The 27,714-nt window shown below is 34.4% G+C and overlaps 1 long non-coding RNA gene across 5 annotated transcripts in view; it reads left to right on the top strand.

Annotated features, from left to right (window-relative positions):
• The window catches only part of LOC140630498 (uncharacterized), a 105,317-nt gene that overhangs the window by 12,940 nt on the left and 64,663 nt on the right, over positions 1 to 27,714 (top strand). For 2 of the 5 annotated variants that reach the window (XR_012028263.1, XR_012028253.1), the window contains exon 2: positions 7,547 to 7,655. This is a non-coding gene — a long non-coding RNA (uncharacterized lncRNA). Of the gene's footprint in view, positions 1 to 7,546; positions 7,656 to 12,630; positions 12,692 to 27,475; positions 27,559 to 27,714 lie in introns of all 5 variants that reach the window. The other 3 variants (XR_012028255.1, XR_012028254.1, XR_012028257.1) reach the window with 3 other exon arrangements.

Genomic DNA, 27,714 nt, shown 5'->3' with positions numbered 1-27,714 from the left:
TTTAGCAGATTTTCTAATGAAGTAATGAAGCTACAAACTGGATAATTTCATGTAATTTTTGTTCTCTGTGATTTTTCCCAAATCTGAAATATTTGATGGATATCTGCATCTTCAACTATATTATAACTCTTACATATTGTTTTACATATTTCTAATATAGCACTTAGAACATCCCACAATTATAGAGTACACTCATCTTCAACTAAAATGTGAATGTTCAAGTACCTGAAGAGTTTTATTTCCTAAGGAAAAATGCCAAAAATGAATGAGTATGGTCTACACAGGTAAGATGAAGTAGATCTATGAGGTGGGGTTGGAAGAAGAGGGAATTACATAAGGGTGGAAACTTTATCTAAACCTGGAGAGGTCTTCAAAGCACCATAATTTAACAATTTGGGATTTTGTAACAACATATTTTCCTTAGGAATTAAGTCTCTCCCTCCCTTACCACCCTTCTTTTTTTTTTTAACATTTTTTAAAAAATTTTTATTTATTAATGATAGTCACAGAGAGAGAGAGAGAGAGAGAGAGGCAGAGACACAGGCAGAAGGAGAAGCAGGCTCCATACAAGGAGCCCGATGTGGGATTCGATCCCAGGTCTCCAGGATCGCACCCTGGGCCAAAGGCAGGCGCTAACCTGCTGCACCACCCAGGGATCCCTACCACCCTTCTTTTTCTGGCAAATTGATGTTTAGCCTTCAAGACTAATTTTATATACTGCATTATTATTCATTTATAAACATGAATAAAATTCTACCTCTATCATAACATTCAACTTATTCCAATGTGAATATTTTACTACACTTCATTTATGTCTTTTTCTTTGCTCAATATCTTGTTTTTGTACTGTACCAGCGCCCTTCATTTCAAATGGTTGTGTTGAGCCTCGTAGTCTTACTACCTTTTCTTCCCCTATGTTGTATCTATAATTTATGAACCAGGAGGGGTGAATTATGCTCTCTGCCATCTATAGAGTTTGCATTCAGACATATGGTAATAGAAAGGCCAATCCGAGACTTTCCTGATAACAGAATGTGGGATCAAGACCTGAGCCAAAGACAGATGTTTAACTGACGGAGACACCCAGGCACCCCTAGGCTGTCCTTTTTCTGACAGACTTTTCATGTCTTTTTAAGAGACCTCATTATCTGCCTCCAGCTATCACAGGTTAGACTGGAGATTAGATAATCAAATGTCCAGTGGACTTTCTGAAAAAGCTGAGATTTGAGTCAGGGAGTTAGAAAACAGGTTGTCATTGGTTTCTGGATAATAAATTCACATGATGAGCAAGGCACAGATGAGTGGAGTAAAATACATACATTATACCCAGCTCCTGCACTTGGAGCTTGACGTAATGAGTAAGACTGTTTCGAGAAATTTCCTTTTTTGAACATGATAACATGTATCTTATACTTTTGATAATTACATGAGGCAGTGTAATATAGTAATGTTGTAGTTTTAATATATAGAAATACATGTTTATTTCTATATATTTATGGTGACAAATGGTGTAGAAACTATTTATCTTCCTAGTATTTCTTTTATATATATAGTGGAGAACTTCTGGTTCCCATTCATATTGTTATTTTTTTCTTTTTTTATTTATGATAGTCACAGAGAGAGAGAGAGAGGCAGAGACACAGGCAGAGGGAGAAGCAGGCTCCATACAAGGAGCCCGACGTGGGATTCGATCCCGGGTCTCCAGGATCTCGCCCTGGGCCAAAGGCAGGGGCTAAACAGCTGCGCCACCCAGGGATCCCTCATTCATATTGTTATAAAGAGATTGTCAACTACTATTGCCTAATTCATATGCTAACCAATGAGTCTAAATGTCTCCTGACCCTGGAAGGAAGTGGTGCATGATGTGGGCCTTGCCAGTTACTGTATGACATCTTTTTGCATCATTGGGTAAAAACACGAAGCTGAGGCCAAATACTAAGGCAAGACTATTGGTGGAGAAATAGTATTTTTCTCAGGGGGATGGGGAGTGGGGAGTAGGGAGGGAGCAGATTTGTTAAGATGGGAAAATATTTAGTTCCTGGGATACTGTCTGCCATTTCTCCTGCCTGACAGAGAAACTTAGTTTATAGGATGATTCCAAGCTCAAGAGAGATAGACACCTGAGATGAAAGGAGAGATTTGATTGCGTGTTTTTTGTTTTGTTTTGTTTTATTTTTTATTTTTTATTTTCTACTCCTGGTTGAGACAAACAACAAAACACCTTAGGCTGCATTTAGTATATATTCATACCTAGACCTTTTAAGAAATATTTTAAATAAGATATTTTTGCATACTTGTAGGCCTTTGACTAAAAATCTTCTGTAGGTTTAGAGATAGAAATATTTGTTACTCATAATTATATCACCAGTGACTAGGCTTATTGTTGACAGTGATCAATCCTTGATAAATGAACATGAATGAATGTAAATATATTAAGCTATTAGTAGGCATGCTTAATCATTATTATAACATTAATAGGATTATTGTTCAGATGAGATTCTTCTTTAAGATTTCTCTTCTTTTCTAAAAATAAATCTACTGTATGCCATATTTAGAATCATAGGTGCTTCATAAATTAGGACAACTTAAGTTCTAGTTTAAATTGTACATATGTGTCAAGAATATGAGACATATATGTTGTCCTTTATGCGTTCTGTAGTTTAAAAATATACCTCACAAAATTATATGTGCAATGAGAGAAAAAAAGAAAAATTATGAAGGGAAAAATTAAAGGCCTAATGTGATCTCTTATAAATATGTGAAAATACTATTAATTATTGTTATGAATTACCAAAGTTATTGACTTTTCAGAATAACCAGAATATGAAGAGAATCTAAAACAGCTTTTTAACAGTTAATTTTTAAAGAACTATACTCTAGTGGTTTATATTATTTAATTTCCTTATGCTGAAAAATAATTTTAACCTATAAATTGAAAATAATAACCCTCATCACCCAAATGAATTTAGAAAAATATAGTGATAAAACAGGTCACTGACATTTCTAGTAAACATAATTATATGAGTAATTGAAAAATAGTGTATTTTGAAAGATGAAATTTTAATATTATAATATATAGCATGATTGGAGGTTTCAACATGTTTTAATTAGAATATAAATGTGTTTTATAAAACTTAACAGAATGCAGCTTTATTGTAACCTCCATTCATTAATATAAAGCTTGTATGCCTGCTTATATCACCTCATTTGCATTTAAATGCATTATATATATTTTAGGGGAATATATATATTAGGGGAATAAGACAGGCTTAATTATATTAACATGGCCCTAAATACAAGTATATTACACAAATATTTTCATTAAATATTTTTGTCTCCAAAGAATTTTTATACAAATGTCTGTATTTATATATATATATGATTTTCTTATGTATGTTAAGAAAATAGCAGTGATTCTTTGTGCTCAATTTTCTGATTGAAATATAAGTGACATATTAAAATGTAGTCATCATTTAAATAAGAAAATACAACATGATGTGAATATATAACAGGTTCTGAGGTCAATAACTCTAGATTCAAATCCTATCTCCTTTAGTTGTCACTGACCTGATTTAGAGTAATTTTTATAAGCATCATTTTCTTAATATGTAAAGTAGTAATAAAAATATCCTTTAGAATATATCAGTTGGAGTAAGTGAGATGATAAATAAAAGATAAAAGAAATATATATATATATATGGAGAGAGAGCTCTTAAACAGGCTTCCTGTTCACTACAGAACTCAACACAGGTCTTGATATCATGACCCTGAGATCATTACCTGAACCAAAATCAATAGTTGGATGCTTAACTGACTGAGCCACCCAGGTGTCCCAAAAGGAATATTTTCTTTTTATTGCTGATATATACTTATAAAATTGAAGCTACATTTCTACTTTTTATTTTCTTTTGATTTCAAAATTCTGTAATAGGACTTCTGTTTCTGGGAAGGTGAGGTAGACGCAATTTTCCTTATTCTTTCCACTAAGTAAACTTACAAGCTTGGCCTTTATAAATAAAACAAATATAGGAAATGCTGAATGGTGGAGCAAAGACAGATGAATAGAGGTAACAAGCCTTAATGACATAGTATCAAAGAAAATTCAGTAAAGTATATAAAAGTAATTATACACCATGACCAAGTAAAGGCTTATTCCAGACATGCAATGCTGGATTAATATTTTAAAACCAATCAATATAATTCAAAAGAAGAATTATATGATCTGATTTATCAATGTAGAAGAAAGCATTCGATAAAATTCAACATTCATTCAGAGTGAGAAAAAATATTTGCAAACTACACAGCTGACAAAGTACCAGTATCTAGAATATAATAAGAAGTCTCAAAACTCAACAAAAAAATGCAATTAGAAAATGGGGAAAATACATGAAGACATATAAACAAATATATACAGTTGTTTAAAAACACATAAAAGACATCAAACATAATTTACCACTAGGGAAATACAAACTACAATGGATATTATTGCTCACACATTAGAATGGCTACAATTAAAAAAGAAAAAAAAAGTGACATCAATCTGTCCAGGCATTTGGAGAGAGTCTGCAAAGGAGAGAAGTGTCTGTCATAGAAGGAAGAAAATCAGGAATGTGGAAGTTCTGAAGGCAAGTGATGGAGTTGTATCAAAGAAAAGGATCAATGTACTATGACAGATGAGACTTATAAATCAATCAAGATAAAGACTGCAATGAAATGTTGGATTTCATGACATTGAACTTAATGATCTCAAAGCAGTTGTGGTGGAATCATGGGTGTAGCACTTGTGACAACCAGAGAAACAGAACCAGTAGGAGATACAGAGGAAGGAATTAATTGCAAAGTATTTGCTCCTGCAATTGAGGATGCTCACTAAGCAAATCTGAAGTACATAGGGCGGGCTATTAGGAAGAATAGGCTGGAACTTCCTGCAATAGCTGAAGCTGCAGTTGAGGGGCCGAATTTCTTCTTTTTTTCTGGGAAGTCTCAGTTCTGCTCTTAAGGCCTTTCAGCTGATTGAATTAGGCCAATCCTGATAATCCAGGATAATGTCCTTTACGTAAGTCAACATGAATCACATCTATAAAATACCTTCACAGCAACGTCTAAATTAGTGTTCAATTGAATAATTAGAGACTTCAGCCTACTCAAGCTGACACATAAAACATGGCCATTAGAGGGGATATGAAATGCATATAAAAGAAAATGAAAGAGGAATTTAAGCCATCAAATAAATCAATTCAACAAATCTTACAGCAGAGAGGAAATGTGTCAGTAAAAGCATATTTTAATGCAGCTGTAAATGATCCATTGGAAAAAAATAATATCAGTTTCAGAAGTTAGAACTGCTAGATCAATATTCTTAGGTGTTTGGGACCCTTGGGTGTCTCAGGGGTTGAGCAGCAGCCTTTGGCTCAGGGCGTGATCCTGGGATGTGGGATGGAGTCCTCATCGGGCTCCCTACAGGGAGCCTGCTTCTCCCTCTCCTGTGTCTCTGTCTCTGTCTCTGTCTCTGTCTGTCTGTCTGTCTGTCTCTCTCTATCTCTGTGTCTCTCATGAATAAATAAACCTTTAAAAAATATTCTTAGATGTTTGACGGGGGATTGACTAGAGCATACATTAAAGTATTGGCCTCAGACAGCAGAAGGAAAGTGTGCTTCTCATCAGAGGAATTGATGCATTGCGTATGTGAGATGCTTGTGGTCATTTAATAGAAAATATGGTGGAAATAGATGTAAGTTCACCTTTTTCAGGATAACAGTAAATAAGAACATCAGTGGAGAATGAGGTTAGAGGAGTCTATGACACTAAAGTTGTGAGTAGCGATGAGACCTTAAATAGCCACCTGGAGGTTTGGGGATATTAAGAGGCTTGGGAAATGAAGCAATAGGGCACACCTGGGGCTCAGTTTTATAATTTTCCAGTGAGACCAGTCATTGTGGTTCTGTATTTTTCTCCAGACCTGCTTAGGGGCATGCCCCATGCTACTTGGGTAGACAGTTCAATTTCAGTTCTCCCTAGCAAGTCACCAGGGAGAGTGCAGAAAATGGAGAGGAGTGAAACTGATAGGAGCAGTGGAAATTAAGCTGCTAAATAGGAAAGTAAGAACATAAATGAAAAGAGGTAGAATGAAAGCTTTGTAGACACAAAGAGACAATCAGGTTTTTAAAGTACTAATGCTAGAGAGATTGGTGGAAACTGGAGTTAGTCATCAAAGTGAGGGATGCTTGAGGATGAATTTATGGAGAGATTGCTGTTATTAATAATCACATTCTCTAGGAATTATCCTGGGAATAAGATGTGGACACAGAGTGGATTCCAGGACCATTCTAGGAGCAGGAATGAAAAAACTGGCAATGGGCATTATTTGTATATTGCCATCACAATGAATTAAGACAGGAGGTGACCAGCAAATAATTCTTAATTTAATAAAAGAAGAAATGCATGAATGAGTATGCAAAAAAGTTGAAGGCGAGCCACTCAATTAGTTGATTATGCAAATAATCAACTATAAAAAAATAATGACCAACTTCAAATGTTTGGAAATCCTTCACAGAGAATAAATAACAAGGTCTTATTTTCATAATAAGTAAGAGTTTAAATAGAACAAGAGGTGGAGAAAATCCCTGTAGAGAGCACACACAAAGAAAACAGCAATAGACTTAACTTGGGGGATAGAAGGAAGTTCAATACACAAATGTAAAATCAGGAAGGAGAGAAAGTGGCATGTGGTTGATAGGCTCAGCTCATGAAAAGAGTTTAGACTTTTAAGTATTTTATGTTTTATCCACAATGCAGTGGAGTATTTTACCTGGGTTTGAGGGGAGATAACTTTCCTAAAAGGTTAACTTCTTAAAGATTCTGTCCCAATAAGGTTGTTTTAATCCTCCACTGACATTTACTATCAGATTGTGGAATTAGTAGGACACTCCCTAGTGAGTCTCTTGAGTTATATTAATAGCCTCTTACTCTATGGAAGCAACACCGTATCAACCAATAGTATTACTGGGACAGGACTTAAGAATGATGCCTTCTGCCCCTGAGTTCCAGAGCAGGAGCAGCTCAAACTGGCTGAGGATCGGTCTCAACATCCAGCTTAATTAACCACTGATGATTAAGTTGGGAAGAATTGGTATCTTAACAATAGTGAGTCTTCCTCTGCAGAGTTGTATAATCTTTCTTTGTTTATTTAGATTGTCTTTGACGATTTTATCATTGTAGTTTTCTGCATACACATCCTGTACCTATTTTGTTAGATTTATATCCAAGTATTTAATTTCTTTTAGAATGCTATTGTAAATACTGTTCTGTTGATTTTGTCCTGCTTTTACTTGCTATGCTTGCTTCTTAAATTTAAGTTTAATTTGCTGCATTGGACACAGAGGGCATTCAATCATGATAAGGCAAAAATGAGTATGTGGGCCTGAAGGATGTTATATAAACACAGCTTTTTGAGTTTCCCTTTTCCCCAACATTTGGTACCCAATTTTTATGATGCCTTTGTTAAGTCATGAGATGAGGCTAATTAAGCTTCCTATTTCCGAGACAGGATCTCCTTTCAACACCAGTATTTTCTGTGGTTACAGAAGCATCTTCAGTCAGTTGTCACAAGAGTCTGACATCTGTTTTTCTTGAAAAATACTTTACTACTCCTGAAGGTAAGATAATGAGTAAATCATGCCTCATTGTAGTTTTCACTGCTACTGCATAAAAATGACCCATCTACGGACTCGGGCAATTAGTTCTGTAGCTGATAGAAACTCAACAACTTAGGCTTGACTGGAATGGACAGTTGCATACCTTTGATGTAATTGGGCTTATTTTGTTTTAAAATGTCACTTTGGATGAGGACAAAATAAAAATAATGAGAAGAAAGAGTCCTTTTTAGGTGATATTTATTTCCAAAGAATGATCTTTCACTTGAATAATTTATTTCAGCCTTTTAGGTCTTTCTTTGTTTACTCAAATTAAATCAGTTTGACCAATAAGAGTTTCCATTTGTTCTAGGCATTATTGAAAGACTGGTGAAGTGGGGGAATTAATAAAAGTCAATGTGTACTTAATGCTAAAAACGTCATGTTTAAATTGACTCTTAGAGATCTCCATAGTTAGATATACACACTACCTACATTTCTATTGACATCTTCTTTCTTCAATTTTCGTATTTTTAAATCAGTAATGATATGGTGAGTTAGGAAGCATAACAGTATGTAAAAAGTTAGAATATGAAATTGTTTCCGAGATAATGATTGAGATTGATCGATGGCTTTAATTTTTAAAGGACATATAGTTTTGAATAAAGTGCCACTAACCATTACAGAAAAATGTCTTCCCTGAAATTGTTTGATTCAAAGTTTCAATTATCTCTTTGTGGAAAACCTATGCAGTGACCCCATGTAGGAAATTTTAAGTATGTAATGAAATAGAGAAGCATTTAAGTTTTAGTTCATTAAAATGCCAAAGGGATACTTAAAATACATTATTAATAAAAATGTAAATCTGGTGAGTTTCCTCTTTTAATTTAGGCTTGAGTAACAACGAGATGAGTTTAGTCCACAGGTAACCTTAAAGAATGACTTTTATACAAAAATAAACTTGAAGGAAAGCTATGAATTTATTTGACAGTCATTCACTATCTTATTTTCCTACTGTTTTTCCAGTTATATGTGTTTCATTTAGTTCTGCTCCTTCAATTCTCAGCCATTTCTGATTCATCCTTGGCTGATATTACAAACAAAATTTACCTAGTTAAATACACACACACAGAGAACAGAATTTGATGTGCTATTTCACAAGTAGCAGTACCCAAAGAAGAGATAATAAAAGAGAATCATTTTAAAATAAAATTAAAACTTAGAAACTTTCTGAAAGCCTCTTTATCTAATTCCCACTCAATGATCCAAATCTTTAACTTCTCATCAACATAGAAATATTTTTAAACATACTATTAGCTCAATCAACAAGTGTAAGGTTGGTTGGCTCCTCTAATGTAGGAAGAATTGATGTACCAGTTTATGACTGATTTCATCTTGAGTACTCTTTTAAAATCCAACAGTAAAGAATGTTATCCATTCAATAGATATATTGCTGCTATTAAAAAAGTTTTCAGGAAAATATGAAATAATGCAACTAAGGGAATGTTTCTTGTGCTAATTGAACATGCTTAAATCCCAATGGTAAACATTGGAATCATTCAACAGAAATAATGCTATTCAAGTGTCTGCATAGAAATGCACAGTAATCTGAACAAGAAAAAGGTTCTTACACTATTTGTTTAAAAGTATTTCATGATATACAGACTCCTAACAGTAAAGCAGTTTTATTCAGCCAAACTGAATATTTTTAAAAAGCAATTATCCAATATTATAAAAATGTGTATGTCGAAACAAATTTTAGAATCAATGTTTTTAATGCTAGAAAACATTTTTGTTTTTCATTTTATTATCTGGTTTGGTCATCTCATGAGAAGAAAAGCAATCATTCCCACACTTGCACAAATTAAACTTAGAGTTGTCTGGCTTATTTTTATTTTTATTTTTTGGTGATATTTACATGGGAACTTATTCATTCTTGTTAAAGAGGCATTTGGAAGAAAACCATCATTTATGGGACATTGACTAAGTCCCAAGAACTATGATAGATAGTCTTTTTAAAACTGAATATAATATTCTCTACTTTGCTCTTCAAAAATGTGTTTCTAGCCAACCACTCTTTCTGAGGGGATTATTACATAGGGACACCCACAATCTTCAGTCTGTAAGTTAAGTATAAACAGAGGCAAAAACTCTCTGAAGGACGATTTGTTTTATGCATTTTACATATACCGAGCAAGTCAACAACAACAACAAAAATCAGCCTAATGAAATAATATTGAATCAATGTGAAGATTTAGATCTATGAGCCACTCTACTAGAGAAACATAAAAATTCAAGGCCAACTATATGAATAGGAAAAAAGTTTTGGGCTCATTAGATGTTATTTATCAAATTGATTCATCTTTAGTTAGTAAATACTTTTAAAAATAGGCAATTTGCTCACTCTAGTTTCTGGTAGAACGTGGCACTCTCTTGCCTACTGTACAATCCATGAGCAGAGGTATTGTCATCTTATTTACTTATTGAATCCCAAGTGCCTGAAAAGTATCTGGCACATCATGGAGACTCATTATATATTTGCTAAGCTGAATGACTGTGTAAACCTGCCTATTCAATACTTTGTGAGGGAGAACAGAGCACATCACAAAACGATATTGTCTTTCTGTCATTTTCTGGCACTATACGTTACATATGTTTTAAATATATATTCATTTAACAGAAAATAATGAAAGAATATTTACCAGAGCCTAAACAGCAATTGTTATTCCTTGGTTAACTAGGTGATTGCTTGTTGGTTTAGATATTTTTTTTTTGCCATTGCCTTTATTTCTTTTGTAATGAATGTCTGTAAATATGCATTATATTTTCATTCAATCAAGTTCATTTTAATTTAAGAGTATACAACACACTTCATTTTTTTGTATATTTTTTTAGCAGAGTTCGATTTGCCAAGATATATTATAACACCCAGTGCTCATCCTGTCAAGTGCAACAACACACTTCAGAATTGCAGTAGCTTTTATATTTCAGTTTTATCTTTGTGTAGCTAACATTTAATGAATAGCAAGTTAAAGGATACTGGCATTATTCTGGCTTGAAATGATTTGGTTGTTAGTAGAGAAAATTCCAATAAAACATTTTTGAGTTCAAAACTTAGTTCTTTCCTCTGTTGCATGACACTTAAGTGTTAGTGAAAACTATATTCGTATATGAGAAATAATTTTTGCAGTAAAAAGTTACTAGTGAAAGATTCATATATATATATATGATACTCTTTGGCACCCCAGAGGAGGAAATAATTAATTTTCAGGTGGATAGCGCTACCCTTTGCTGAATTATTCATCTTTCTTTTTTCCCCCCAAAGTAGCCCATACATAATAATTCCTGTTTTAGAGAAAATGAGAAAATATAAGTTCAGAGCTGCCAAATCATTTGGCCCATGGAGGTCACAGGATAGTTGTGTGAAATGAAGTTGGCAAGGTAGATTGAAGCTTAAATGGTGAAGTACTTCTTAATGTCATGCTATCAGTTTGGAATTCAGCCTGTTGACAATTTAGAGTCAACAGAATTTTTACTCTGCTGTATTTTGTTTTGCTGCTTAAGAACAGAAGCACTATCTCATAAAGTGGGGGGGAAAGAGCACACATATTTTATATAACTCTTTTAAATATACTTGCCTTTCATAAGACATATTGAGTAGTCATATGTCTGTTAGTCATATTTTTCCTACATAGATTGCTCTTGTTTCATGTTTTAAAATGTGTATGTCAGTATTTAAAGAAGAGACATATTCAGCTTCAACTATACATTTAGAGTCCTTGCCAGGCAAAGCTCCTATTCTATGGAATATACAAGTTTATGTCAGTAACCATACGTTCTAAAATTTTTCACCAAATCTAGACAAAATAAAGTCTGTATCTAGTAGAACAATATTGCACTGGAAATAATAATAATTGCCATTTATTGAAGGATTAGGGCTTGCCAGGTAGTAAGCATTTTTTAAATGGATTTTATTTTGTAGGGCTATTTTAGATTAAGAGCAAAAAGGACCATAAAGTATGAAGAGTTCCCATAGACCCCCTTCCCTTGCTCATGTCTGGTCTCCCTACTATTAACATCTCCCACCTAAATAGTACATTTGTTGCAATCAATGAACCTATATTGACACATCATTATTACCATCGTTTACCTTAGGATTCACTCTAGATGTTGTACAGCGATGATTTGGAGACATGTGTAATGACATGTCTCTGCTGCTATGATTTCATAAGGAGTAGTTTTACTGCCCTAAAACCCCTCGTGCTCTGCCTATTTATTCCTCCCTCCACCCTAACTCTGGGCATCCACTGATCCTTTTATACAGTCTTAGGTTATGTTGTCAGTGAGAAAAAAATAATGTATGCTGTGAAAGATATACTTAAATTAATGTCATTATTGACAAGAACCAATGGTCCTGTAGCTTTTGTTGATAAAACATGGAATGTAAATTCTCATGATAATCGTTTCTCACTGGACTGAAACTCAGCCTGCCCAGACTCCTTCCAGATTTGGTGAAAATTGGAATCTTTGTATATCCAGCTGAGGCCCGGAACCTACAGGAGGTTTTGAGCCCAAGGAAATAACTAAAGGGGAAAGACTTTGTAGAGTGAAGAGAACAAATTTATCTTGCACATTCCCTGTGCATTTATCTATTTATTTTTTGTCAACTTCTGAAGTTTTCCTTAATTTTTAATGATTGCTACTCTTATCATGTCTGGAATTCTTGATGTGTTGGAGAAATTAGTCCTTAATTTATATTATAAATATATTTTCCAAAAGGTTACATTGTGTTGAGACCTAAATAAGATATTTTGCTCTACAAGTTTTTAAATGTTTATAAAATGAGATGCATTAATCTTTTCACTTATAGAATCTATTTTGTTTGCAATGTGAGGCTAATCTTATTACACAGATTTTGTGTTCTATTCTAATATTTCTATAGTTTCCTTTTTAAAATATTAATTTTTGTCTGTGATTTATTTTTGTGTAACTTTTTTAGGTGATTTTATTGTGGTGTCAAACAAATATCTCTGAGACCAGATTTACCTGAATTCTAAAAGGTATCACTTCAGTGTATCCCGTATGAATCTTCCTTACCATTTTGTTTGATACTCTACGACTTTGGTTCAAATTTTGCTTTCTCACAAGAATTGGATTTTGTGGAGTTTTTTTTTTCTTTTTTTTTGTATTTTTATTTAGATGTAAACCCTGAAAGTGCTTACTTTATATATATAAAAACTAGATCTCTGTTAGAACTCTAACAGTATTGGTATTGTATTTTTTTAAATTTCTGAAATCTTTACATCGGGAAAATAGGTTATATTTCCATTTATATAACAAGTATTTTCTTTTTTGCAACAAAACCTGACCTTCATTAATGAGGCCTATTTCTGGTGGTTATCTACCCAACTCATGCGAATATTCATGCATTTTTAAGTGTATCATCCTTACCCTAAAGGGGGTATCATTTAACACACATGAACCAGATTACCTCTTTAAAAAAAATCTGAAAGGTATCTGATCCCACTGATTTTGGATAAGAGATTGTGGACTGTTTTTATGGAATTAATTGATAAATATATTTCCTTATTTACACTGGATGTAATACACTCTTCCCTAATTTCATCTAACGTATTGACAGTTCTTATTTTTTGCTTCCAAAAATATATCATAAGGCTGTCTCTCTCTGTCTATGACATAACTGTGGTAAAACCACCATTATATCTTCATCAGAGAAGTGGTTTTGATATCGCTGGTCTGTGATGGTCATCTGCTTTTCCCAGTGTCCCCACTTGCCAGTGTCCCACCACTTTACTGAGAAGCACATCAGAGCCAGCTCCTTCAGGCTAAGGAGAACCAACTGTTAATTTTTCAGAATTTGTGCAAACTGCTTGTTAAACACAGCCATTATTAGAAATTAAATTTTATTAGATTACGATAAAATAAATGACTTTAAAACAAAGACAATGAATGCTTGAATTATTTCTGATTCTCCTACATTTTACTGTCATTTATGCCCTTCAAGTTATTTATACCTATTAAATCTACCTGGTGGGAACTTTTATTACTCATTCATGCGTATGGAGAGGAGGGGGAGGAAGGAGAAAGAAAGGGAGGAGAGAGGAGACAGGGGAATGGAGGGGAGGGAAAGAGAACTAGCCATCCTGGGGACAGATTTGGGGAACAGGAGCCCTTTGATAAGGTTTTGATCAATTTTGGGGGCTGCCCTTGGTTGCACAGTAGATCTGAGGGGCATGTACAGATTGTCATACTTAATAGTGGTGCAGCATATGTGAGGGCAGGGGTGTCTGCTGGTTTCACTTGCACATGTTTAGTGACTTTTTTTTTAAGAGTTATTCATTTATTAGAGAAAGAGAGAGTGTGAGCACGAGCAGGGGGAGGAGCAGAGGAAGAGGGAAACAAGCAGACTTTTTGAGGAGCTCAGAGTGCTAAGTGTGGAGCCCCATGAGGGGCTCAATCCCAGGACCCTGAGTTTAAATCAGGAGTCAGACACTTAACCTTCAGAACCACCCAGAGACTCCAATGTTTAGTGATTTAAGCAGATATTTGTTGCTGTGAGCACCTTATTGAGCCGGCAACTCTGTTTCTCTACCTGTCTCTCTTCAGATACCTCATGTACAAATGAACTCCCATGATCTTGGAAAACAAGAAACCAAATTATTTCACTATTGTACTGCTTTTAATATCTAGTCACTACCACTAGTTAGGCTAGTTCAACAGATGAATGAATTCAATTCTCACTCTTATGGCTATTTCATTGAGGATTTAGGGAATTCTCAATTTCTATCTCTCAGAAGTAGTTATGGCATGTATTGTTACTTATTGGAGAAATCCTATTGTTAAATTAATTAAACCCAGAGGGAAAAAAATAACAATTAAAACCAGAGGTTTTAACAACTGAGGTGGCTTTAACATTTTAGGAGCCTAAGTAAGTAAACCAAAACCTGTGCAGGTCATGCCCCAAAGTTAAGAAATTGAAACCTAAGGACAACTGATTACAAACATCCAATCAGGCTTTCTCAAATAATGCAACTGCTTAATTACAACAAATAACTTTCTTACTTTGCTTTTCCTTCTACTCTTTAAATGTGCTTTCCCTGGCTCCTGTGGGTGGACCACTCCTAACCACTGTGGTGCTGTCCCATTGGAATTGCTTTTTGTTCAAATAAATCCTTAACAATTAAATTTGCGGGCAGCCCAGGTGGATTAGCGGTTTAGCGCCGCCTTCAGCCCAGGGCCTGATCCTGGAGTCCTGGGATCGAGTCCTGCATCTGGCTCCCTGCATGGAGCCTCTCTTTCTCTCTCTCTCTCTCTTGAATAAATAAGTAAAATCTTTAAAAAATTGAATATGCTTCAGCTTCTCTTTTAACGCTATTAATTTGGTACTTAAATAATGTCCAAAACTCATCAGCAATTTTTTCCAGTACAAGTTATTTGTAGAAGATGAGCACTGATTAGCCTTCAAATTATTTCCGTGTTCTTGAATTTATAAACCTTAACTTGGTGTGCATCATTTATGTTGCATTCTCCTGTTTATGTTGGTCCTTCTAATCTAAATAATCGGGTGATTTCTGTCATGCAACTTTTAAGGAATTTAAACATTTTTTATCTCCTGTTTGTTCAATTCTGTTTGTGAGAAATCACAGTCTTTTATTTCAACTCTACTTTTGCCTGCAACAGATATCTTTCATTTTCCTCACATAATTTCAATTCTGCTTTTTTCCAAATAGAATCGCTCATCCTTTGTCTTATGTTTTCAAGAGTGCCTTGTTTTATTGTAAGGCAATCATTTTAGTGTTGATTTTATTTCTTTTCGTATTTCTATCCTCATTTATGCCAGCTAACTTTTTATCTCTGTCTGTAGTTTTATCTGTAATCCACTGAAATTTTATTCTTTTTTTTAGCTCTTGATCAAAAAAGAAACATGTTTTATAATTTTTTTTTATTTTATTCTCATTCACTTCTCTATTGGCATAGATGTTTGGGGCTGCTTGTTCTTTGGCTTCCTTCTGTATATATACTTATGTTTATTGCAGGTTTTTTTTTAATTCCTTGCTTTTTATTTAATATTGTTACTTTCCAAAATGGGGCTTTTCCCCCTGTGAATGTAACTTTCTATAAGGATATGGTGAGTCATGTTGGCAACTAAGGATAAAAGACTCCTTGAATTTTGCTATCTTTTTTCTACAAGAACTCTTAGACACTTCTGTGAGAGTATCTTTTAACTGGGTTGCAAAAAGTTTACCTGGCTGTTAGTTTAAACTTTTTAAAACTTAACTTTTTTAGGCAAAAAGTTTACCTAGTGCTGTTTGTCCCACAGTTTGTGGGTGATAATTTGCCTTTTAGTTCTCATGAACTTTCCAGAAGTCTCTATCTTGATTTTTGCTCAATCTAAGTTAAATTTATTTTATTTGATAAGAAGCATTGGACTTAAATATAGAAGACCACGATGAGGGCTATAGTTCATCACAATCAATGTTTTTACATCAGGCAAACTACTTTACTGGCTAGAAATCCAGGTTGTGCCATCAAAAATGGGGAAAATAAATTTGTTGAGGATGGAGAAGTGTGATAAAATTATAATGATGTACTGTAGGGTGAGAATTGTAACAATCAAAGTGTACGTTGGTAATGAATAATAATATAGCCATTTGTTGGTTATGTACTCGGAGTCAGTCCCAATGCTAGACACTGACAAATAGAGGTAGACGAGACATGTCTCTGCACAGAACAAAAATCCAGTGGGGCCCTGGTGTGAAATGTAAGCTGCCCAGAGATCCCCTTCAAGATATGGCACTCATCCCCCAGCCAGGTGAGTTTCTGCTACTGGCAGCTCACACCTAAGCCCTCTTCAGGCATCAAAGGAAGCCGGCTCAGACAGTTTGCAACCTCGTCCAGGGAAGTCAGTACCCAATGAGTGGTCTTGAGGGGGAATACTAAGGTCCTTACCTCTATTAGATTATTCCTAAGGAGTACCTGTCCAGAGAGCTCCCGGCAGCTCTGATGAACTCTGCCAAAACCTACTTCCCTCACTCTGTTAGATGTTTTTCTGTTTTTTGTTTTTGTTTGTTTGTTCCTAAAAGTGCTTGCCAATCAACTTCCTGAGTACAAACCTTAATCTCAGAATCTGTTTCTTGAGAAACCAACCTAGAGCAGTCTGAGATACATATAAGTAACATCCTGAATTTCGAGCATCTAGGAATAGTCCAAGAGAAAGTAATGTGTATGCTGAGGCTAAAGCTAGTATTGCTTATATGGCAGTGCTCAGATACCCAGCAGGATGGCTCTTGTTAAATCTGGTCAGAATGAAATAAAACCCAGCCAAACTGGAAATTTGGATTTGAACATTTCTGCTGCTTCTTTTCTCTTTTTAGAGGTGGAGTCGTATGCATAAAAGAAAATGCATCATAGTTCTTGCTTCATTAAACAGTATTATATGTTGCCCTAGAATTGCCATTATCCACTTTTATTCTATTTTATATTACTTATTTTACTAAGACAATAGACAGACAGATCCATTATGCAACACAATAAACTTACCAATAAGTTACATAACCCTATTTATACTCTGAGATCAGGCAACCAGTTTCCTTATATTCATTCCTGATTTAATTAATCTGCCAAATATATGTGTATTCAACTAAATAAAATATTACTTTTATTTGTTTTTAAATTAACCTAATTTTTCAAAAGTTATTTTCATTGTTGTCTTTTGTGGCTTGTACTTTCTTATTAAATATTATGTCACTGAGATCCACTTAAGTCATTGTATGGACATGTATTATGTTCAGTGTTTTGTATAATAGTCCATTGGGTCAAAATAGCATATTTGATTAACTATCTTCCATTCAATGCATATTTAATTTGTTTTCAATTTCCTCCCTTTTTATCAACAGTGGTATATGGGCCTTTTTTTATATATCTCTACTATGGTATGACTACAAGAGTGTTTCTTATGTATATTCTTGGGTTATGTATACTCACTTTATAAGATAATATTTTTTCCAAAGTTATGACACCAATTTATACTCCCATCAGCAATGTATTTGTGTGTGTGCATGTGTGTGTATGTGTACATATATATATGCAAAGAAAAATATATATTTGAAATGCTTGTATCATATGATTCAAATTACTTCTAAATTCTTAGCATAAATCCTTTAAAACAATTAGTATTATCGAACTACATGGTTTTGATAATGCAGTGTGTATAAGATAGTACCGTAGTATCTCAATATTATTTTGATTTACATTTCCCTGGTTATAATTTCCTGGTTTGAACATCTCTTCTTAGGTACGTGTAGATAGATAGATAGATAGATAGATAGATAGATAGATAGATAGATAAAATGTATGTTGTATACAAAATATAAATATACTAAACACATTTACATATTATGGTTATCTATATGTAAGAGATGAAGTGATGAAATCATTTGGAGAAAACCATATGGCACACACACATGCTTATGATGCACTAATCCATTATCATGTAGGGTTTAACTTCCCAGACTTTAGAAACACATATAGGTTCAAAAGAGTCCCTTTCTAATTCTATTACTAGAAGCCTGGCTTCCTCATCTGTAAAATAAGGATAATAATAGTTACCTATGCTATATAGCTTATGCAAGAATCAAATGATATACAACCAGAAGGTAATTAATATACTGGCTAGAAGATGTGAAATAATCAATAACCTTTGCCATCAATAACATTGATATTACCCTTTTATCTTTATATTAAATATGCCATAAATTCAAATGTATGCTTTGTTTTTAAATTTATTCTCCATCTTCCCGATATATTTTTTAATGATTGATAGTTTCACTTTTAAAATTAAATATTTTAACTATTGATTTATTATGAAATTTGTTCCAATGTAGTTTTTTTAATTCAACATTTGCATGTAGATTTTTAAGTATCAGTATTACATTTTACAAAGATACACACACACTACAACTGAATGAGTAGCTCTGTTTGGTGTGAATCACTGTTTTTTTTCTAAACCTAATTTTGGAAAGATTCAATTGTGGGATATAGGACTGGAATGAAAATGGCAGATATCTGTTTCTTCGTGTTTAAGAAACCCATATTCTCTGAGATGCAGGGGAGAATTGAGTCCATTATTTTGCAGCATTATTGAAAATCACTCTATTTCCCCTCTGGGCTTGTAGAGCAGAGAAGAATTTGAGGCCATCTATTGCATGGCATTACTGATGTAATGTATTCCATTGTAAACTCTCCGCGTAAAAAAAAGTCTTATGTTTTTCAGTTTCTAACTTATTTCTGGGATCTAAACCCTTATATTGGTCCAGGGATTTGATCTATCTGGATAGATTGTTAATGTTTTCCTTTTAAGAGCTGAGTTTGTGGTCTTGAGTCTGCTCCATTTTCTTTAGATAAAGCAAATATCAAAGGATAGGCATGCTCTGGCATTCCAGAATCTCTGCTCATCTCAGTGATATGTGGGTACCTTCTAGTTTTAAAGGAAATGAAAAGAATTAACATAATAGGCAATAAGAGGCAATTTTAGAAAACTATTAAAACATTACAAAACATTACTTTTCTATTAATTACTCTTAAAAATCTCAGTTTCTTCCATTTTAATTGTATACCTACACATATTCATACGGAGTACTTACAGAAATTAAATGGAAGAAAAGTAGGCCAAATTAATAATATACATACAATAATTATTAGTCATTGTGCTAATCATTAAATCATCACGAGGAATATATAAAGTATTATTTATCATCTTTGATCAATGAGAAATAGTATACATCTTCCAGGTTCTTATAACAATCCCCCAATCCTAGGTGCCTGAGTGGCTCAGTGGTTGAGCATTTGCCTTTGGCTCAGGACATGATCCTGGGGTTCAGGGATCAAGCTCCACATCTGACTCCCTGCAGGGAGCCTGCTTCTCCTTCTGCCTGTGTCTCTACCTCTCTCTGTGTATCTCTCATGAATAAATAAATAAAATCTAAAAGAAAAAAAATCCCCCAATCCTAAATTATTCTGGGTAAAAATAATATGCCTATAAATATGCATATTGTCCTTTTTTTAACATTTAAATTTTGGAAAATCCAAGGTAGAAATAGGAAGGATGAAAAAGATGAAAGAGACAGAGTCAGTCAATGAATCCAGAGAGAACATTATGTCATTCCTGGTGCATCCCTCGTACCCTAATTGTAGGGTCAAGGATGAAAAGTCTTTCTTGACCACAAAGACTGTGTACAGCGTTAAAACTATTTGGTTTTTTGAGTAAGAATAAATTCACCTCCAAGAAGGATACGTGGAAGTGGCCTGTGGTGTCTTTGGCGTAAGCCCATTTAGCACTGCCCTCCTTTAGAGACAAGGTTTCTACTCTTCTACTAAAACTACCAGATAACTTACTGTTTGGAAAATGAAATAAATATACCTTAGACATGAGAGAAACACATTTTGTTTTATTTTGGGGGGAAGGGGGGTGATACACCTTTTAAAATCCCATGTACAACTGTTTCAAATATCCATCTATATTTTTGCCTCCTATAACTGTGTTTAAATCTTGTGTACTATTTCCATTCATAATCATACTTATTGGTTCAACATGGATAAAGGAAGATAGAACAAATATCTTGAGCATATACTAAGATAGCCTGCACATAAAGGAAACCTAAAGGTATTTTTGTCCTTAGCCTCAATCACAAAATACCTTCTCTGCTATAGCTAAAATGCGCATAGCTAAAATTCTTCTAAGCCTTCATCCTCCTTGATCAGTGAAATATTTGACACAATTGGTAAACATTTTTAAAAAGATTTTATTTATTTATTTATCTAGTTAGTTAGCTAGTTAGTTGAGAGAAAGAGACGAGAGAGCACAAGTGGGAGAAGGAGCAAAGGGAGAGAGACAAGAAGACTCCATGCTGAGCATGGAGCCTGATACAGTGCTCCCCTTGGGGCTCAATCCTATGACCCTGAGATCATGACCAGTGCCTATACCAAGAGTCAGAGGCTTAATGGATTGAGCGACCCAGGTGCCCCATAAACATTTATTAAACACTCTTTCTTCTATACGCTGAATCATGTATGTATCCAGAAATTGTTAATAGGTATTTAGGTAACTCTTTTTAAGCTTTTGCGCCTCAGGAACTTTGCTCATACTATCATTTTCACTTGGAATTCTCTTCCTCCATCTCTATGGTCAGACTCTGATTCATCTTGCCAAGCTGCGCTTAAAGCTCATCTAAAGTAAGAGCTCTGTATATGAACTTCTGTTGTACTTTATTTTCCTTTCATATGGGACTTTTAAAATATCTGATCTTTTCCTTCTTGCTTTTGCAATTGTATATAATTTTAATAAGCATATTGGTACTTTTTTTTTTCTTTTTGCCTATATCCCCACTCAGAAATACAGTATTTTAGAGGTTATAAGTAAATATTAAATGGGTATTTGTTGTCAGATGGTGAAGTTATTTTATCTACTTGAACTACTATGATTTCATATTAGCAACAACAAATAGGCAGGTACATGAGAGAATGAGACATATGGCTAGTCTGGATAAAAGGAAAAATCCCATGTAAATATGAAATTAGTAAATCAACTACAAGCCTGAATAATGGTTAATTACTCAACAAAATAGAACTTTGGAAAGAGGTATTTGAGTATCGTAAAACATGAAAAAAATTACATGATGTCAGACATCAGATGTAAGACAGGGATAAAGTGATAGGCAAGCAAAATTCACACACTGAGACTGAGTGTTAGCCATTCATTAAAATAAATACACTGGAAATATTAGTGTATTCACAATGTTCTTAAAATAGACAATACTTAGATAAATCAACTGAAAGTGGGAGATTTTTTTTTTTTAGAAGTGGGAGATTTCTAAGATGAAATTAGCACCTTTTAAATATGTTTCCTGAAAAAAAAATAAATATGTTTCCTGTTTTATTAAATTTACCTTTGTTTTTCCCTTGGTTTAAAATGTATCCAGAAAAAAAAAATCTATCTATCTATCATCTATCAACCTATCAATCTACCTATCTATCTATCTATCTATCTATCTATCTATCTATCTATCATCTTCACACTTGTCTTTATGTTCCTCATTGACAATTTGTTGTATTTGGTAGCAAAAGGAACCCCTATGTGCTATTCAGGAGCAAAACATTTTTATTTTAATAACTCTCGTTCAGTATAAAAACTATCAATGGGATCAGCAGAAAATCCCTCTATGGCAATTAGTGAAACCCATTTAAATAGTATGTTTCTGGGAAGCACCTTTTGGCGTCACTCCCCACCTCCATGTCTCTGCTAGATGAATTATAGTGTTGGCATTTGTCTAATGGAGCATGAACACAACATTTTGCAAAGCAATCAAGATACAACTAGAACAAGCTGGTTTGGAATAAAATTGTAAAATTAGGTTGCAGTTGAAACTAAAGCACTGCTATTTATTCTACGTAGCAGTTTGATGACCTAATGATGTGGATCCAGCTCAGCAGTTGGACAATTTTGGAAAGTAACAGAAGCAAACATTCTATTATTGAGTGGAAATTACAGACACAATATGCGAGGTCAACAGCATCACGATCAAAAATGTGTGCTGAAGCTCTAGCTGCATCCGTGGGAATAAAGAAACAAAACAAACATTAAGGACCCAAGATTGGAGAGAGACTTAATTCTGAAGATAGTAGAATTAGTTTAGAGAAATAATGTCAGCGGTGATTTTTCATTTAAAAATGTACTTGATGTTGCTAATGATGGTTAGGTGTCAGTGGCTGCTTACACAACACAGGATTTATTTTATTTTATTTATTTATTTGAGAGACAGAGTAAGAGAGAGAGTGCACACGAGCAGGTGCAGAGGAAGAGGGAGAAGCAGACTCCCCACTGAGCAGGGAGCCCAATGTGTGGCTTGATCCCAGGATCCTAGAATCATGACTGGCATCCAAGCATCCAGGCGCTCCAAGTAACACAGGATTCTTTGTATGCGTGAATCATGGGCTGAACAAGAGAACATCTCCCTCCTTATTTCTCCTGACCTTCTGTTGATGATGTAACTCCTCCCTTTAGAGAATTCTCTAACTGCCACTGGCTGTGTTGTCCTATCTTACAGCAACATGAATTATAGGTATATCAAGAAGTTCAATCTGCTGACATTGTGGATATTTTCTTTAGTTTTAGTTTGTTTGTTTTAACCAGACTACTGCTTCTTTAAGAGCCGTGTGCTCAGAGTAAAGGAAGAGTGCATAAAATTGTTATCCTCAACTTCAGCAAGTTTTTTTCCTCACTATATTTTGCATAGACACAATTGGAATGATCCTAAAAAGGGCCAACAGATTTGGTTGAAAATCCATACAAAAAAGTTTTGTTAATCTCTTCTGCAAAGCAAGTAATTTCAATGTTTGAGTTATCATAGGATGAGAACTTTTTTTTTTTTAATCATTCCTGGAATTCCTGGAAAATCTAATATATATTTTCCATTTGGGGATTTCCTAATTGGCTCAAAAGTTTCTATGTTGTGCAATACTATGAGTATTTAGAAGGGTAAGTACCAAAATTTTTACCGTTTTAGCATATGTACTTGACTAATAATTAAGAAAAATTTTAGAATTTTTGGATATTCAATGTAACATGCACTAATAGAGATTTTGAATAGTGTACCAAATCGTTATTAAATAAAATCAGGGATTCCTGGGAGATTCAGCAGTTGAGCGTTTGCCTTTGGCTCAGGGTGTGATCCCGGTCCCAGGATCAAGTCCCATATCTAGCTCCCCTCGAAGAGCTTGCTTCTCCCTCTGTCTGTGTCTCTGCCACTCTCTCTGTGTCTCTCATGAATAAATTAAATAAATAAATAATCAATCATGTTCAATTTTAAGTAGAATACTGTCCATGTCTTTGTTAAGCCTGCTCTCCATGTATAACAACAATAAAAAAGCCAAGTCTGTTATAATAAATCCTAAGTTAAAATAAGAGTTCATACACTGTCAATAGCAGTCCATATTTTAACAAAAGAACTTTGAGATAAAAATATACTGCACAATCCACCTAAAATTTGGCATGGCTCACTTTATTTCTCCGCTCTTAGCTTTTGGGGAGAGAAAACTTAAACAAAATAGCAATTGAGAGCTAATTACAAATGTCTAGACATCATTCTGGGTGCCTCAATCTTGGCTGATACCTTTTTTCAATTAAAACTTCTATGAATTTTATCAAATCACATGTTTAGACTTTTCACTATATATCCCTACAACCATTCCCTCTATACTTATTGATTGCTTGCAGTGTGCAAAGCGTTGTGCCACATGTTGATCATGACTAGAGAGCCCTGAGGGGAGTTTGAATCAATATCTAACTTTGATAAGTGCCACCTTGATAAGCAAAGGCCATGTCTCCTCTCCTACAATCCCATACCTTAGACTTCCCCTTCCATCTTATCAGAAAAGCCCACATCTTGACTTTTCTGATAGAATTTATCTAAAACAGTAGCAGTTGCAAAATGTAAATTCCCAGAATTATAAATGTAATACTTAAACTTCATAGCTAAAACATCTTTAAAAAAAATACTCTGACCTCTTTATGGTGAACACATTAATCAGGGTGGATTCTGCTGTGTTGAAATGCAGTGGTCGACTGGTAATTTAGGATTACTATTTCAGTCACAATCTGGTTCAAAAATCCATCTCTTTCTGCTTTAGCTGCCTCATAGAGCAGAAGCAGGCACAACTGGGTTTGGGGAATTTGGGAGGATTGGTATCTAAGCTCTTTATCTGGATAAGTCTAATGAAAGTAGCATGCATTTATAGGCTGTGCTTAGTGGAAGCTCCACCACTACTCTCGCCAGCATTTTTCAACCCTGACAATTATCCTCTCAGAGTAAAAGTAGTTTCTTTCTGTTTCCCCAACTATTTTCCCCGGTGGACAGTGAACACCCTTCTTAATATCTGTCCAATTTTAACGAGGGGCCCTGCAGTTCAGAATACCAGCTTTGTCCCCACCTCAGCTAATCCCCCAGCCCCTGTTCACAGTCATGGAGAAGTTACAATTCTTTCCAGACCCTCAAGAGCTATGAGGCCTGCTCTATCTTAGCAATTACCTATTGCTGGCAAATGTTAGCTCCACATTTGTTCATCTAAAAATATCTTTATTTTTCTTTTTTCACTGAAAAATAAATTCACTGTGTGTACATGCCAGGCTGATGTATTTAAAAGAGAATTGTTGGTGTATTTTTTTCCAACTTACGGAGATATTTTTTGACAAATAAAATTGTATACATTTAAAGTATACAATGTGATGTTTTGACCTACATACACTGTGTGAAAAAATTACCACAAGCAGGTCGGTTAACACATCCGTTATCACACATATGTACTATTTTTTTTTCTGTGTGTGTGTGTGTGTGGGGTGAGAATGCTTAAGGTTTACTCTTAGCAAAATTTCAGGTACACAAACCTACAGTTGATAGGTAAAAGAAAAAGAACTCAAAGCACACCACTATGGAAAATTACCAGTTCACAAAGGAAGACAGCAGAAGGGGAAGAAAGGAGCAAAGGAACTATAAAACAGCCAGGAAACAATTAATAAGATGGTATTAGTGGGTCCTTACTTATCAATAATTACTTTTAAATATAAATGAATTAAGTTATCCAATTAAGGCATAGAGTGGCTGACAGAAAGAAAGAAAGAAAGAAAGAAAGAAAGAAAGAAAGAAAGAAAGAAAAGACAAAATCTGGCTACATATTGCCTCTAAGATATTTCAGTTTCAATGACACACATTGATTCAAAGGGAAGGAAGGGAAAAAGATATTCTATGCAAATGGAAGCAATAAGATAGCAAGGGTAGCTATACTGATATCAGGCTGGCATATTTTTTTTAATTAGCACATTAAGAAAAGATTCTCTCTCCCTTTTTCTGGCTTCTGCATTCCTATGTGAAACTTTGCTGTTAGTGTACATATTATTATTTTTTAATAAATAATCTCTCTGAAATTACTAGCTGCTATTAAGATGTCCTCTTTGGGTTTTATAATCTGAGATGACTGATCATTCTAGGTGTTTCTGCTGGCGGGGGGGCGTGGAGGGTTAACATGATGAAATAGTGATTTGTTCAGCTTTGTTAATATGGTTATCAGTTTTTTTGAAAACTAATTCTTTAAAATTCTCATTCATTATCTCATAAAATACCGCTTCTGCATTCTCTCTTTTCTCATCTGGGATTCAAATAAGATAAAAAAAATCTTATTAATTAAATTACTATTTCTTTCATTTTTTTTAAATCCCTATCTACTGTGTTTTTTTCTCTGCCTTTAGGAAATCTTCTTTAGCTATACTTTCAGTTCATTGATTGGTTAGTTGTGTCTTAATTTCTTATTAAATAATCCAGTTAACTTTAAGTTTCAACAATTATGTATTTACTTTTAAAAGGTGTATTTGGGTATGTCTCAAAACATGTTTGACTATTTTTATTAGCCCTTCCTTAACTGATAGGAGTTCTACTTTTACTAGTTATGACCTCTGAGGGATTTTTTTTTCTTTCCAGATCAACAATAATAAAATATTTATCTTTAAAAAAGATCTTGCTTGGCACTTTTATTGATTTTTATTTAATAGGAAGATTGATCGGATTATTTTACCTCCATAATTTGATAAATTTAATTTACACGAGCTAATCTTGCATCTTTTTAACAGAGTAAATGAGTCTCACTTGGAGACCTTCATAACCTCTCCTGTATAAAACTAACTTAATAGAGGATATGGGGACTGGGATAGGGCAGGGGTTCAAAATCAGTTTTATATTTTTGTGACTGTGCACACATCTCTGGTATCCTTTAGTCAGTGAAGCTATTTAATCTTACCATGGCGTTTGCTCTACAGGTAGGATCAGTCCCCCCATATCGGATGAGATTCAATCAGATGGGAGAAGGGCTCTCTGGTCATCTACCTGTACTTGGGTTTATACTTGGACTTCCCTTTGAAATTTTGTTATCAAAATCCCCTTTATTCTTGCTCAATAATTGGAATTTTCTGATCTTTTGTGCCCTGTCCACAAGTGTAAATCTGAACAGGTAGAAAGTCCAGTTTCCTGAAATGTACTAAATATAGAGTGTGTTAATGCTTCTGTGTTTCGAATGATAAAAAGTAGTCAAGAAGAGGAAAGAAGGACAAAGATCATGCATGATGAGCCAATAAGGTCTCTTGCTCTCATTTCCTTTGCTGTTTTGTTTTTCCTCAGGTCTGGCTATAGCCTCATCGAATGGTAAAGCCAGAGACATTAATGCAGACAAAGCAGCGCAATCAGGATGTTGTTATTTTTGGTCAATTTGGTCCAATAGGACAGAGTACAAAAGAGTCGTCTTCTATCTCATTAAAATTTTACCTTGAACTTTTAGGTCAATGTCTTTGCAAGTAATAACAGTCCCGTGTTTTCTTTTGTCTTTGAAAACTGTGTTATCTCAAAGTCCTCCAGGGAAATAATTTGACTGCTCAAAAACAGGGTTTATAGTATTGGGAATCTTGTCTGGATTTGGAATACTTTTCTGTCTCCAAATAACTAGATGCAATACATTTTAAAATGTACCTCACAGGAAATGCCTAGAGCTCACCTTGGGAAATCAGAGATCATGTCTGTAATTTGTTTGCCACGCTCCAACCCATAAATATCACTCCATTGATTCAAAACATGAAGCGGAGTTTTCCCTAATTTGAAATAAATAGAAAACAGGTAATAAAAATTGACTCATCAGGTAAATACCACAGACCCACAGCCAGATAAAAGAAATAATTATTTGTAAAAGATTACTTTCCATTTTCAATTCAGCAAATGCCTTTTTTGCCCTAGGAGGAAGCTGTCCTATTACACAGTAAGCCATATTTTGATAAGGCCCTCAGTGCTAAATTGAAGAGAAACAGAGATCACAGGAGGTAGGATTGCAGAGTGTCTAATGGTTAGCTTTGGGTATATTCTGTTATCACCTGGGGAACTTTAGAAAATACAATTATGTGGATCCCATCTCCAGAGAATCTGGTTTAATTTATCTCGGATGCTATTTGGAGACACCTAGAGACATGAAAACTCTA

Source organism: Canis lupus, chromosome 1, assembly GCF_048164855.1.
Source record: "Canis lupus baileyi chromosome 1, mCanLup2.hap1, whole genome shotgun sequence".
NCBI lineage: Eukaryota > Metazoa > Chordata > Mammalia > Carnivora > Canidae > Canis > Canis lupus.
This window is presented reverse-complemented; position numbering and strand designations above follow the sequence as displayed.